The sequence below is a fragment of the Lactuca sativa genome, chromosome 3 (assembly GCF_002870075.4).
Source record: "Lactuca sativa cultivar Salinas chromosome 3, Lsat_Salinas_v11, whole genome shotgun sequence".
NCBI lineage: Eukaryota > Viridiplantae > Streptophyta > Magnoliopsida > Asterales > Asteraceae > Lactuca > Lactuca sativa.
Window position 1 is genome coordinate 52032734 of NC_056625.2, and position 14543 is coordinate 52047276.

The window sequence follows — 14543 nt, forward strand, 5'->3', positions numbered from 1 at the left end:
AAGTATATATAAATATAAATACATATATAAAACATAATATTCATTGAAAATTAATGAACATCTATTATATTTTGTGTGCTAAATTGTTTAAAAAAAAGTAGAGCAGGGGTTAATATTAACATGTGGTGAAAGTTAGAGTATAAATTTAGTATATGTGTTGATATATAAAGAAAAATGTATTTAGGGTTATAGCATCATCTTTTCTACAGGTCTTCACTCTTGACGCACTCTCTCCTAACTTTCTCTTTCTACAAGTTCTTCTGTTCATGGGTTCAAATTTGAAGATCTTAAGCTCTACACTCTTAGTTTTTTTTTTTTTTTTTTTTCCTAGTAGCAGCTCTAATCCACACTCTTGCATACTCTTGCATTCTTAGTCTTCTCCCCCATGTTGTTAACAATTCTTAGACTGGTAGTCAAGAAAAAACATCGTTATTAATCGCTAGATAATTTGTTGTAACACCCCCAAACCGGAACGACAGAAACGTTCAGGGGTGGCTGACGTCATGCGTAGTATCACAACAATTGTATCATAGCAAGCATAGTAAACACAACCAGACATTGAATACATATGTGAAAATGGTTTACATTGTTTAATACATAGTTTTGTTCTTATCAAAAGTAAAATGGAAAGGTGCGACTCTAACGCTTCGACTTCTCCAAACTCCTGGAAATACATGTCTACCAATTCCCTGAGAATACAAGCAGTTTTGAAAGAATATCAGCATAAAGCTGGTGAGTTCATAAGCATTTAGTTTTGGTGGAAAGTGTTCTTTGATTCCTTTTGAAAAGTGTTCCTCAAAAAAATTCTATATTTTTTTTATGAAAAGAGTGTTTGAAAACCCGTTCATTCCATGACTTCCAGGTTCGTACAGAACATGTACAATCCAATGTGTCGTGGAATGAATATGAATATCCGTTGGTTGTAAAACAATCCGTTTTAAATAGCCGGTTTATCCCGGGAAAATCCTATATTTTCCCTAAAGGTTGATGGTTGATTATCCGTTTTAAACTGAGGTTTGCAAGTATCTACCATACTCGTGTTGATAAAAGCAATTTTCTTTTAAAAACCCTGGTTACACCCAGAGAGATATATTAGCCTTATTACATAAATAAAACTAAACAAAAGAAAACCGTGATGAACTAAGTCCTGAAGGTATTATTATTAATACCCTCCAGTAATTAAATCGGTTATTACTTTGAGGTTAGTTCACTTGATTGATTATTACAAAGTAAATCTCTGCTACCTAGGTTTTGAGTTTCATGACCATAACTGACTGGATATGGCCCGCAACGGTCTGTATCCTTAATGACTTTGTCACCGGCAGACCTGCCGGTCCGACTGTAGTTAGCAGTGAGGTGCGGGATTGTCAGTCCCGTATAGATTTATACACAACAGTTACACTCTCCCTACAAGAAACTCTGATCACGAGTGCTAGTTAGGGATGCAAGCGGATTGGGGATTCCCCGCTACCCGTGGGGACCCGACCCGAACGGGTCGGGGATTCCCTGTCTTAGCGGGTAACGGATCGGAGATGGGGATTAGATATCTTACCTGAAACGGGGACGGGGCGGGGACAGTTATAGTATTATCTGCCCCGTTTGAAACACGATATATATATATATATATATATATATATATATATATATATATATATATATATATATATATATATATATATATATATATATATATATATATATATATAATTTGTAATTAAAGTTAGGCACGGTTCCAATTCCCACGATTCACTTCCACTGTTTCCATCTCTTCGAGAAGCACAGCCGACTCTTCGTACTTCGGTCACGTTCACGCTTCACATAATCAAGGTTCAAGACATTAATGTCCCCCCTCTTTAAGAATAAAACCAGTTTTCAATCCTTGATCCTAAACCCTAGATATTTGATATCGACACAGTTGTATCAAGGTTCAAGAGTAAATTTCAATGGATGATCTTCCTTTTCCAGCACTAAATCCCAACCCCAAGTAAGTTTTTTTCATTTATTGATTTCACATGCATCTGCTTACCGATTTTTTGTAATTGATTTCTCAATCTCATGTCTAATTAGTGATAATCGGTTTTCTTTATTATGCAATCGATTCTCATGAATGTAGAATACCTATGTAACCTGAATGATTTTTATAATGTATTTTCTTTAAATCTAGATTTCTCATGTATGGAGTTTTATGCCTATAATATGTATGATTTGGTTGAAATCTAATTTCCCATATACGATTTTTTTTTCATGTATTTTAGTGGAGACGTTATTGTATTGTGGAACTTCAGGGCTATACTCAAGATTGATTGTTAAAACCTGCAATTGATAGATACCCAAATGGTATAAGTTGAATGGATTAATTTCTAAAAGTATTATTAATTGATAATCATCTGATTTTTAATACGTCTTTGTGCTTATCATATATTTTTTTCTGAATGTTTGTATAATCTGGTATGTCTGAATCAATTAAAGTGAATAACATGGATTTTGTGTAAATTTTGTATGATCTGGTATATTTTAAATTTCATAACATATGTCGAAGTCTTTTTGTATAATCGAATATCATCTAATTTTTTTGATTGCATAATTGTAGTGTAGCGCAAGATCAACAGGCTCACAACCAAACATAAGATTGGCATTTGGATTCATTTTACAAAGAAAAAAATTGATGGAGTTCATAAGGCCGTTTGCAACTTTTGCGGGAAAAAATTGAGTGGAAAAAGCAATAACGGCACTACACACTTGCATTATCATTACAAGCTTTGTGGATCCAAACATTCTAGATTTTGATATATACGAGTGAAATTAAAAATTGTTATTTTTATATTAGTTTCTTAATAAACATGAAATTGTCGTTATTTTTTGTATTTTGTGTCTATGAGAATGAAGCATTAACTTTTAAGTATTTTATTTGTCATGATTAGTTTATTTTTTTATATTCTTTAGATTTTCAAAAACAATTGGATTTTTTTATAAAACGGATATCCATCGGGTTCCTTGTATCCAGCGGAGATTTTTTCACCCGAACCCGTCGGAGATTTAGCAGGGCGGAGGCGGAGATAGGTATGGAGATTGGAGGTCGGGTACGGGGATTATGGTCTACGCCAATATCCGTCCCCGTTTGCATCCCTACTGCTAGTCCTCCACTCTGTTTCTTGTGGTGAGTGTTACCAAAGACATGTCTCAAACATAGCCTAACAAATTTACCAGTAATAATACCGAAAATTCTGTTTATGATTTGCATGAATCCTTTATAAAATAATACATTTTACTACATGATTCACAAGTTCATTGTTCTAGTTTTGAAAACTGTTTCTATGTGTTGATTTATTAGTCGGTTGGTAAACTGTTTTCCGTGTTTTAAAGCATACTGAAAATATAGTTATCTTAAACAAAATAATTTATTTGAGCACAAGTTTCCTTGTACTTTTGCTTGTATCCCCCCATGAAAACATGAAAAACTCGGAAAAAGCATGGGGGTATGAACTCACCTTGGGTGATTTGAATGAAGGATCGACACGAAACGTTAGATGTTCAAGCAAAACTTTGAACATGATTTGATCCTAAATTACATGAAATGATACAAAGAGGAGTCAAATGAAGGCATTTCACCACTAAATGTGATGGAAAACCACTCTAGGAACTTGGGACTACTTGCACTAAGTTTTAGAACCTTGAAGAATTACATGAGGGGAGTGTATGGCCACCTTAAAGGTGTGTACGGCCATGGGTGTGCGGCCGTACACTCAAGATGAGAGGTGTTCTTGTGGTGTTTTCAAGGCCTACACTTGCATACATGAAGTGTTCTTGGTCCAAACTCAATTGTAGTGCAAGTTAGGGGTCCTAGAAGTTTGTTTGTGGTCCTAGAATGAGTGTGTGGTCGCACACTTGGAGTGTGCCGCCGCACAAGGGTGTGTGCGGCCGTACACAGGTGTGTGCGGTCGTACACCCCACACAAAAATGTCCAAATTGCCATTTCCAAGGTGTAGCAAGGCTATGGTCATGTCTAACTCGAAGATAGAAGTCAAACTCTCACTTTGGAGGGCGTTTTAAGAGTGTGCGGCCAACCCTATGAAGGTGTGCGGCCGCACTCCTTCAAGGGATGAAGAACATGATGAATCTTGATGAATCAAGGCTTAGATGAAGTGGTTCTTCAAGTATAACAAGCTAAGGTATGGATTACTCACGTTTTTGAAGCCTTGGGAGGGCTTGCTGTTGAAGAATCTTAAGAGAAAAGGTGTTGTGTGCTACCAGGATGTTTAAAGGAATGAAAGGAAAGGGGTATACCCTTTATATAGGGTGGGTGTGCTGCCTAGAAAGGAGTGTGCTGCCAGGAGGTGTGTGTGCGGCCGCACACCTATGTGTACGGTCGTACACTCCCTCTAAGGGTGTGTATGGCCCTGTTTTGACAGTATACGAATTGCTGACTCATTCGTATACTCAACCTTGGTCATACTCAAGCTTAGAATCACTTAAACGAACCCTCAAACAGTGCCAAAAGTCAACGAAACATGTTTAACTTTGATTGAAATGGCTAAGTGTGCGAGACAGAAGTTTCGGGTTGTCGCATCATCCCCCCATTAGAGGGAATTTCGTCTCGAAATTCAAGAATAAGAATATAACTCATGGTATTGGAAAAAGATGTAGGTACTTAACATTCATGGGACTCTCGCGCTCCCAAGTGAATCCAAGTTCCTGTTTGATATTCTAGTGGACCTTCACTATCGAGATGTGATGTTATTTTGTTTGCTCGACTTCTCGATCCGTGAGCTCGGATGATTCTCTCACAAAGTGTAGACTTTCTTCTAACTCGAGGTTGTCGAGGGGAAATCGTCAGTGTCTCATCGGCCGGACACTCATTTTGATCTGGAACGAGGAAGACGAGATGAGCGTTGCTAAGCGCTCGAGGTAACTGGAGTTTGTGCGCTATGGGACTGATCCTAGCAAAGATCTCGGATGGTCTAACGTATCTTGGATTTAGTTTTTTACGCTTTCCGATGCGTATCAGGCTTTTCCAGGGTGAAACCTATAAGAAAGACACGTTCACCAATCTGGGACTCCAATGGTTTTTTCTATTATCGACATAGCCCCTTTCGTACGATCTTTTCTGCCGTCCCTTGGGTGATTTCAGGACTCGTGAGAGTATTTCAGGGACTTGACTCTTGTCTATTTGCGTGTCGCCCGCCTCAGCCCAACACAGATGGGATCTGTACTTATGGCTACAGAGGGCTTCGAACGGCGCAGTCTTGCTACTGGAAAGGTCGCCGTTGTTGCAAGAAGGTTCAATTAAGGATAGATGTGGGTCCCATGACACATCTTCAATTGTCCGGATAGTTCTCTTACTTTGTCCTCTTTGTGGATGATACTCTTCGTATGAATACTTTCGGATTTCGAAGAGAGATGAATTCTTTAAAGTTTGCATCTGGTTGTCGTCATGAGCGACGGGAGTTTCGCGATCGAACGATTTAAGACAAAAGGGTTTGGTATAACATAGCCTCAGACGAGCTAGAAAGCATGGTGTCGTAGAATCGTGCGTTAGGTTAGTCTGGGAGGATCGTTTTGCTAGCATATTGGCATCCCTAAATGAACGTCTCTGGTATTTTCTGCATTTGATTTGGACTTGGTGGGTGCGAGGGTCTAGATGTTTTGAAAATATGGGCTCTCAATGGGATGGTTCTTACTAGATTTTCCTATGATTGCTTGGCGTATACGAGTCATGTATAGCTACAACTGACTCTAACGTATACACTAGGCTACTATAATTTACCCCTTTGGGCATTAACTTTTAAGAGTACGTCGCGATTAAATTTGGACGGGAAAGAAACCACGATTATGAATAATTAATGAGATTTTGAAAACGTACCGAAAACACTGTATGGTTCTTTGATGCTTCCCTTCTTCTGAGGACAAACTCCTTTTGTCTCCTCATCGTTCTTCTCTGTTGGGCAATCTCTTTTGAAATGCCCTATTCCGCCACATTCATTGCACACTTGAACTATGCTAGCATCGGTAGTGGAAGGGATATGTTGAGTCGGGGTCTTTGCGAAGCGAGCTTCCTTGCCATCCTTAGCCCTTGGACAATTTCTTTTGATATGTCCTACTTTACCACAGAGGTAACTGGTTGGACTAGCCCCAACATTGGCATTCAGAGTGAAGAACTCGACTAGGGTCCTACATCTGCTAGAGGTGTGCCCCTTCCTATTGCATCTAGTGCAATGCAGCACTCGACAGACTCCATGATGATGGAAGTTGCATTTGCTGCAGTGCGGAAGATTTCCCAAGTAGGGTGTGGTTGGGGTTGGAATAGTAGGGCTGACTGGGGTATTGACTGTCCCAATTCGTTGCCTTTCAGTAGGTCCTTGGGTTGAACAGCTTCCTTCAAACTTTCGCTTCATGATGTTAGGTTAGGGATCAAGGGTGTCCTTTCCAGTAGGCACTTGTTGTTGAGGTTGGTTAACGCCAGGGTTTGGACTACCATTAACACTTCCACTCGCATTAGCGTTGTTAACGTTAAGGACAACTAGGGCGGCTGCTGTGACAGTAGCTTGGAACGCAGCTGAATCCATCTGAAGGATTGGTGTCTTACTGGTTGATTGGTTCTGTTTCTTCGGAGGCATGATCTGCTACATGTCAAGAAAACAAGCTTGTGAGCAACAATGGTTGCCTCTGGATGTATCCTAAATGTTTATCTATGCTTGAGATTTCCCATTTTGCTTATCTGACTCTCATTGATTCAACCCACATCCCCATGATATGGTCTTACCAAGGATAGAAAGATTTGAGCACCCAAAGTTCACTTACAATAATTTTACGAACTTGTGGTTGCTCAGCTCATCGAGCTGGCTGAGTAATTCTCATATTTTCTTCGACTCTTAACGCTATGGAGATTTGGCTATAAGGGTAGTTCCGAGGATCAAGTCGATATGGGATTCAACTTGGCACTCGGAAGAAATCCCTGGAATGTCTTTGTGGAAGACATCGGGAAAGTTGCAGACTTTGAAGATGCTCTCGAGGTCTTTAACTTCTTGCGTCTCATTGTCAACATGAGCCAGGAATGGATAGCATTCCTTCCGCAGATGCTCCTAGGCTTGACGCAGGAAATGATACGAAGGTTTGAAAAATCTTATCACTGAGACCAGTGAGGATTTCGTAGAAGGGAAGATTGAGACGAATCGCTTCCTCGAAGCAAAGGCTATTAGCACGATTTGGGGCTCAACCATCTCATGCCGATTATGATATCGAAGCTGATATGAAATTGATGAAGAAAAGGAATAATCGTCTAAGTACATCTTATGATTCACGTTTTAAGGACAAAACAGTGACGGGACCTTGATAAAGTTGCTTACTTTTCATGTTATCAAGCTAAGGTACACTTTTGACAATGAAAATCTTTAACTGAAATATGATAGTTGCCACCATTGTCGATATCAAGATTACATAGAGTTTGAAAAATCTGACCTAGGAGTAGGTCTACCACATTCCAACAGAGGAACAATTTGACAACGTAAAGAACTAGCAAATTGGTACTTGCAAGGAAAGAATGTCTACAGAGAAAGGAGCTACTTGGAACATAAATAGGAAAGCTATTCTTTAGACCAAAAGGAAAGACAAGTAGAATATTTCCTACTGGCAACAGGCACTTCTTGGGTGGAACCTTAGGTTAGTCAACTGGCGCTCCATTTCAAGCAGGCGACTCTCGTATACTGATTGGCTGATTGGCATGCTCGAAGCTCCATGACCTTAGCTCGAGTTGCAGCTAGCTCTCGCTACTGGGTTTCGTTGTCTCTCAAAATCCTCCCATAAGCAACCTCGAGACTGCGAATACGGTTTGTGTTAGCATCCGAGTCTTCCTCGATTTCCACAATTTGTTGAATGGCCGCCACGTTCATTTCGACATTTCGGGCCACACGACGGATTATGATCAGAAGGGCGTTGTCTGCAGAGCCTCCCTCGTTCACGTTGTAGAAGCAACGATCCCCATCGTACGGGTGGGTTTGGCCTTGTTCGTGACTCCATTTATCCAAGCTTCCAATCCACATAGGCGTTAGGTCTTTGAACTCAAGTCGGGGGTTAGGATTTGGTATCGGGGCTACTGGAGGTAGGTTCACAACTTCAGGTTCTGGGTCGGCCTCTTTGGGGAATTGTTCTGCGAAGTCATCGTCCAAGGGAATTTCATGATTTTCTTTTGGCTCTTCCTCGAGCCATCTAGCATTTCCTTGGTTGGGAAAATACGGGTCGCCAGGGAGATGGAATCCAGCCATGCTATCTACGCGATATAAGGGGTAAAGGGATAGTTATTAGGCATCGAATCTAGTAATACTTCCAATGTATTAAAGTTTCATGATTGATTCTCGAAGGATGGATTCCTGGGTAAGTTTCCGATTCGGTCGTTATAGCATCGTAAAATAATCCTATAGTATTTTAACCCTTATGTTTGACTCTAGAGCTTTTCTGATACCTAGGTAAGTTTTAGACTTGCTGCGACACCACAGTCACTCCCAAGCACATGTTGGTCATGTCTCGAATGAATATAGTTGATCAGGCTATATAGACCCTAGACATGATTACATAACTGCCCAGGTTTAACCACGATGTCCAACATCCAAATACTTTTGTTTTGTTCTACCTATGACACAGATTATGATACTCGGGTATACTTATATAAAAATACTTGTATTTTTTAAAGTATACTTTTAGTTTAGAGCACTTAGGCCCCTTAATATTTATATTTGTATACCATGTAAGGTTCGGTATACTGAGTTCACTATAAACAATGGCTCTGATATCAATCTGTCACACCCCCAAACCGGAACGGTGGAAACGTTCAGGGGGTGGCTGACGTTATGCGTAGTATCACAAAAATTGTAGCATATCAAGCATAGTAAACACAACCAGACATTGAATACATATGTGAAAAAGGTTTACATTGTTTAATACATAGTTTTGTTCTTATCAAAAGTAAAATGGAAAGGTGCGACTCTAACGCTTCGACTTCTCCGAACTCCTGGAAATACCTATCTACTAATTCCCTGAGAATACAAGCAGTTTTGAAAGAATATCATCCTAAAGCTGGTGAGTTCATAAGCATTTAGTTTTGGTGGAAAGTGTTCTTTGATTCCTTTTGAAAAGTGTTCCTCAAAAAAATCCTATATTTTTTTTTATGAAAAGCGTGTTTGAAAACCCATTCATTCCATGACTTCCAGGTTCATACAGAACATGTACAATCCAATGTGTCATGGAATGATATGAATATCCGTTGGTTGTAAAACAATCCATTTTGAATAGCCAGTTTATCCCAGGAAAATCCTATATTTTCCCTAAAGGTTGATGGTTGATTATCCGTTTTAAACTGAGGTTTGCAAGTATCTACCATACTCTTGTTGATAAAAGCAGTTTTCTTTTAAAAACCCTGGTTACACCCAGAGAGGTATATTAGCCTTTTACGTAAATAAAACTAAACAAAAGAAAACCGTGATGAACTAAGTCCTGAAGGTATTATTATTAATACCCTCCAGTAATTAAAACGGTTATTACTTTGAGGTTAGTTCACTTGATTGATTATTACAAATTAAATCTATGCTACCTAGGTTTTGAGTTTCATGACCATAACTGACTGGATATAGCCCGCAACGACCTGTATCCTTAATGACTTTGTCACTCACAGACCTGCCGGTCCGACTGTAGCTAGCAGTGAGGTGTGGGATTGTCAGCCCCATATAAATCTATACACAATAGTCACACTCTCCCTATAAGAGACTCTGGTCACGAGTGCTAATCCTCCACTCTGTTTCTTGTGGTGAGTGTTACCAAGGACGTGTCTCAAAAGTAGCCTAACAAATTTACCAGTAATAATACCGAAAATCCTATTTATGATTTGCATGAGTCCTTTATAAAATAATACATTTTAGTACATGATTCACAAGTTCATTGTTCTAGTTTTGAAAACTGTTTCTATGTGTTGATTTCTTAATCGGTTGGTAAAACTATTTTCTGTGTTTAAAAGCATACTGAAAATATAATTATCTTAAACAAAATAATATATTTGAGCACAAGTTTCCTTGTACTTTTGCTTGTATTCCCCTCCCCCCTGAAAACATGAAAAACTCGGAAAAAGCGTAGGGGTATAAACTCACCTCGGGTGATTTGAATGAAGGTTCGACACGAAACGCTGGATGTTCAAGCGAAGCCTTGAACACGATTTGATCCAAAATTACATGCAATGACACATAAAGGAGTCAAATGAAGGCACTTCACCATTAAATGTGATTGAAAACCACTCTAGGAACTTGGGACTACTTGCACTAAGTGTTAGAAATGGGTGTGCGGCCGTACACTCAATATGAGAGGTGTTCTTGTGGAGTTTTCAAGGCCTACACTTGCATACATGAAGTGTTCTTGGTTCAAACTCAATTGTAGTGCAAGCTTGGGGTCCTAGAAGTGTGTTTGTGGTCCTAGAATGAGTGTGTGGTCGCACACTTGGGTGTGTAGTCACACACTTGGAGTGTGCTGCCGCACAAGGGTGTGTACGGCCGTACACCCCACACAAAAATGTCCAAATTGCCATTTCCAAGGTGTAGTAAGGCTATGGTCATGTCTAACTCGAAGATAGAAGTCAAACTCTCACTTTGGAGGGCGTTTTAAGAGTGTGCGGCCAACCCTATGAAGGTGTGCGGCCGCACTCCTTCAAGGGATGAAGAACATGATGAATCAATGCTTAGATGAAGTAGTTCTTCAAGTATAACAAGCTAAGGGATGGATTACTCACGTTTTTTAAGCTGTGGGAGGGCTTGCGGTTGAAGAATCTTAAGAGAAAAGGTGTTGTGTGCTGCCAAGATGTTTAAAGGAATGAAAGGAAAGGGCTCTACCCTTTATATAGGGTGGGTGTGCTGCCTAGAAAGGAGTGTGTTTCCAGGAGGTGTGTGTGCGGCCGCACACCCATGTGTACGGCCGTACACTCCCTCTAAGGGTGTGTATGACCCTGTTTTGACCATATACGACTTGCTGACTCATTCGTAAAATCAACCTTGGTCATACTCAAGCTTAGAATCACTTAAACGAACCCCCAAACAGTTCCAGAAGTCAACGAAACATGTTTAACTTTGATTGAAATGGGTAAGTGTGCGAGACAGAAGTTTCGGGTTGTCACATTTTTTTACCCATCGGATCATATGATTATCCATGAGCCGCAATACTCGTCCGAGTCACGAGTTGACTCGACGCGGTACGAATCAGGCAAGGACTCGTAAATTTTGACCGAGTCGTATCTAAAACCGATTCATACCACGACTCGCATCGTTTTGGGTATAAAATGAGTCGACTCGTGACTCGTACGTGTTTGACAACTATGGATAATAATAAAATGTTTCATAAAGTTTGTTGCTACTTTTTGGAATGACAATGTATGTGATGTGGTATCAAAATTATCTTTTGTTTGTTTGTTTGTTTTTCTGAATTAAAGTGATTGTTATCCAAATGTTTTTATAGCATATAGCATCTTATTAACCATGCATGTGATTGTTGCATTTGAATAGAGATTTTTTTTTTTCAAAACTAGAGTTATTAAAGAAAAATGCAAGGAAGAAGAAGTTGAGGGAGACGGTATGTTGAATTGATCGAAAGAGATGTATTGAAGTAATAAAGAAAAGGGCATAATCGATTGAAGAAAGAGAAAAGGGCAACTAGGTAAACTAGTACATAATTCTGAATATTATATAACAAAATTAATAAAAAAAATTGATATAATTGTAATTAACATATGATTTTGGATATTTATGTCATTTTTATAGTTTTGGATGGATATTGGTGTAAATTTAAAGTTTGCAAGGATATTGAAGTAATTTTTAGAATTTGCAAGGATATATATACAAGTTTTCGTGCATTAATAAATAATAAATTAGAATATATGTTGCTATAGACGTCGAAGATAGGTGGGATATACAAAGAATGGAAATTTTTAATAGATTTTTATAAAATAAAAATTAGTAGAAATATGATTTTGAATAACTAATAAGACATTTGGATGTTCACTATTAAAGACGTCTTAAGAACTATCCAATTACCTAACCCAATCCAATCCAATAAAATTTCAAATAAAAAATTTAATAAATAATGTCAACGAAGTCTTACAATTTATTCCTTCCAACTCATCAGTTTTGCTAAAATTATGTTATTAGGAAATCAGACGATACTTTTCAAGACTCAGAACAAATCTGATGTCACTTGCCAAGTTCTGATGACCATTGTTACGAAGTAATCCGGACAACAAAAAAAACCAAAAGCACACAAGACACAATATTTACTTGGTTCGATTATGGTGACCTATGTCCACGAGCAGGAGGGAGTATTCTTTATTTCAAAGCTCTCACATAGAGTTTACAAGTACAATTCACCAAAGGTTCGTCCTAATCACTAAGGATACAAAATACGAGACACATCAAATGACTAAGTAGACATCCCTATTTATAGTTGAGGGATCAGAACTAAAACCCTAATAGGCCAAGCCCATTGGCCCATAGGCCCATGAATGGTGTCAATGTTGGATTAGATGTCTAAGCCCATAACTATTATTGATATGTATTCGACCCGAGAGTAGCATGGTCCATTTGGGTTGCACTTCACCGGAGTAATTTATATGGATAGTCTTTTGAGATTAGTATGTTTATGATTTATATTAATATATTATAAGTTTTAATATATTAATATGGAATCATATTATTTAATTAGTATTGATGAAGAATTAATTTAGTGATAAAAAATGAACTAATTAAATATGGACTCTTATATATATATATATATATATATATATATATATATATATATATATATATATATATATATATAGCATGGGCCAAGTTCATTAAGGGCTAAGCTTTCATGGATAGTGCATGGAGTTTTTAACCCATGGATCCTATGGAAAGGAAAGTTCATGGTTATTAGGGTTTACATGAATGTAACCCTAATCCTCCATACTATATAAAGAGGTCTTTGGCACATGAATTGGCACTAGTGTGTGAGGATACAAGATTGGGCCGATTTCTAATGTGCATTCTATTCTCTCAAGTTTTCCAAGGTGTTTTTGGTGATTTGTGATTCCACTTGATTCTTCCACACTAATGGGGCTAAGCTCTTAAAGATCAAGACTTCAAGCTAAAAGGTATGTCATTCTACTAGTTTCTTGTAGTATAGTTGCTTCATTGTATGCTAGTTAGGATGAAACCTTGGAATATTCAATATTTGCATGTATAATAGAGAAAACATAGATCCAAGGTTTATAGGGTTGGATGTACACCATAGGAGTGTTAGAATGCTCAAAACCCTTCAGTGGTATCAGAACCTAGGCTTGTTTTCAATTATACTTGATGCAATTTGCTGAAAATGCTGAAAAAATCGATTTTCTACTGTTCGAGAAAGTGGACTCGCCGAGTCCACTAATGGACTCGCCGAGTCCATGCATAAAATCATCCAACTTGTCGAGTTGGTTCATGCACTCGACGAGTTGGAACCCCAGACATCATATTTTCGAGTTTTTTTGGCTGGAATTAGACTAAGAACATTTCCCTAAGCTGTTTTTGAACTTGCAAACCTGTTTTTGATGTGGTAATGTTCATGCTAATCCAATTTCAAAGATAACTGTCAATAGATTCATGTTTTGTATTAGTTTAATGGTTAGGCTAATTTCATGAAATTTGTTTGATTTGAATTATCTTGTTCTTATGAGTTGATTTAGATTAATAGAAAAGTTAGGTGATAAATATGTTTTCAATCCAAATTGATCTAAAAGTTGTTCATAATTTGTGTTTTTGTAACTTGTCCTCAAGTTATATGAAAAGTCACATTTATGATTATTAAAACTCATAAGATTTCCATAAGTTATGAACTTGAAGAGTCTCACTTTTTAAATGTTTTAAAGTCTTTCATAACTTGTCCTCAAGTTATGGAACTTGAAGAGTTTTTCATTAAAACTACTTTAAACTGATATGTTATAGAAATTAAAAGTTTTTGAATAGTTTCAAAACTTGCCCTCAAGTTTTGGAATTTGTAAAGTCTCACACACACTTTAATTCCAAACCCTAAAGTTTTAAAAGTTAAACTTCAACCCTTATACTTTATAGTATTATAAGTTAATAATATATATATATATATATATATATATATATATATATATATATATATATATATATATATATAGAGAGAGAGAGAGAGAGAGAGAGAGAGAGAGTGTTAGGTTCAAATATAAACCCTATCTATTGTGTGAATGTGTAACTAATTTTTGACCAATCAATAGATAAGGGTATTATAGTAAATTATCTATTTAATCAATTAATTACCCAAAATTATATCGTTTAACTCCCTAGATTTATGGGAAGTAATTGGTTATTGAAGCTGTAATTATCAACATCAACCCTTCTTCATCCCTTCACCGCTATCTTTTTCTTTATTTAAATTGGTACACGATCAACACATCTAATCACAAGGTGCCTTTCATTTCAGCAATAGGATGAATTAGCGAACGAAAAGGAAGATAGGAATTGGGAAAAATATCGTTC

General features: G+C 37.7%; 1 long non-coding RNA gene across 1 annotated transcript; it reads left to right on the plus strand.

Moving 5' to 3' along the window:
* Positions 1-1731: 1731 nt before the first annotated feature.
* LOC122196996 (uncharacterized) lies at positions 1732-2902 on the plus strand. Its single transcript, XR_006189763.1, has 2 exons — positions 1732-1984; positions 2591-2902. It is a non-coding gene; the product is annotated as an uncharacterized LOC122196996 (long non-coding RNA).
* Positions 2903-14543: the final 11641 nt, after the last annotated feature.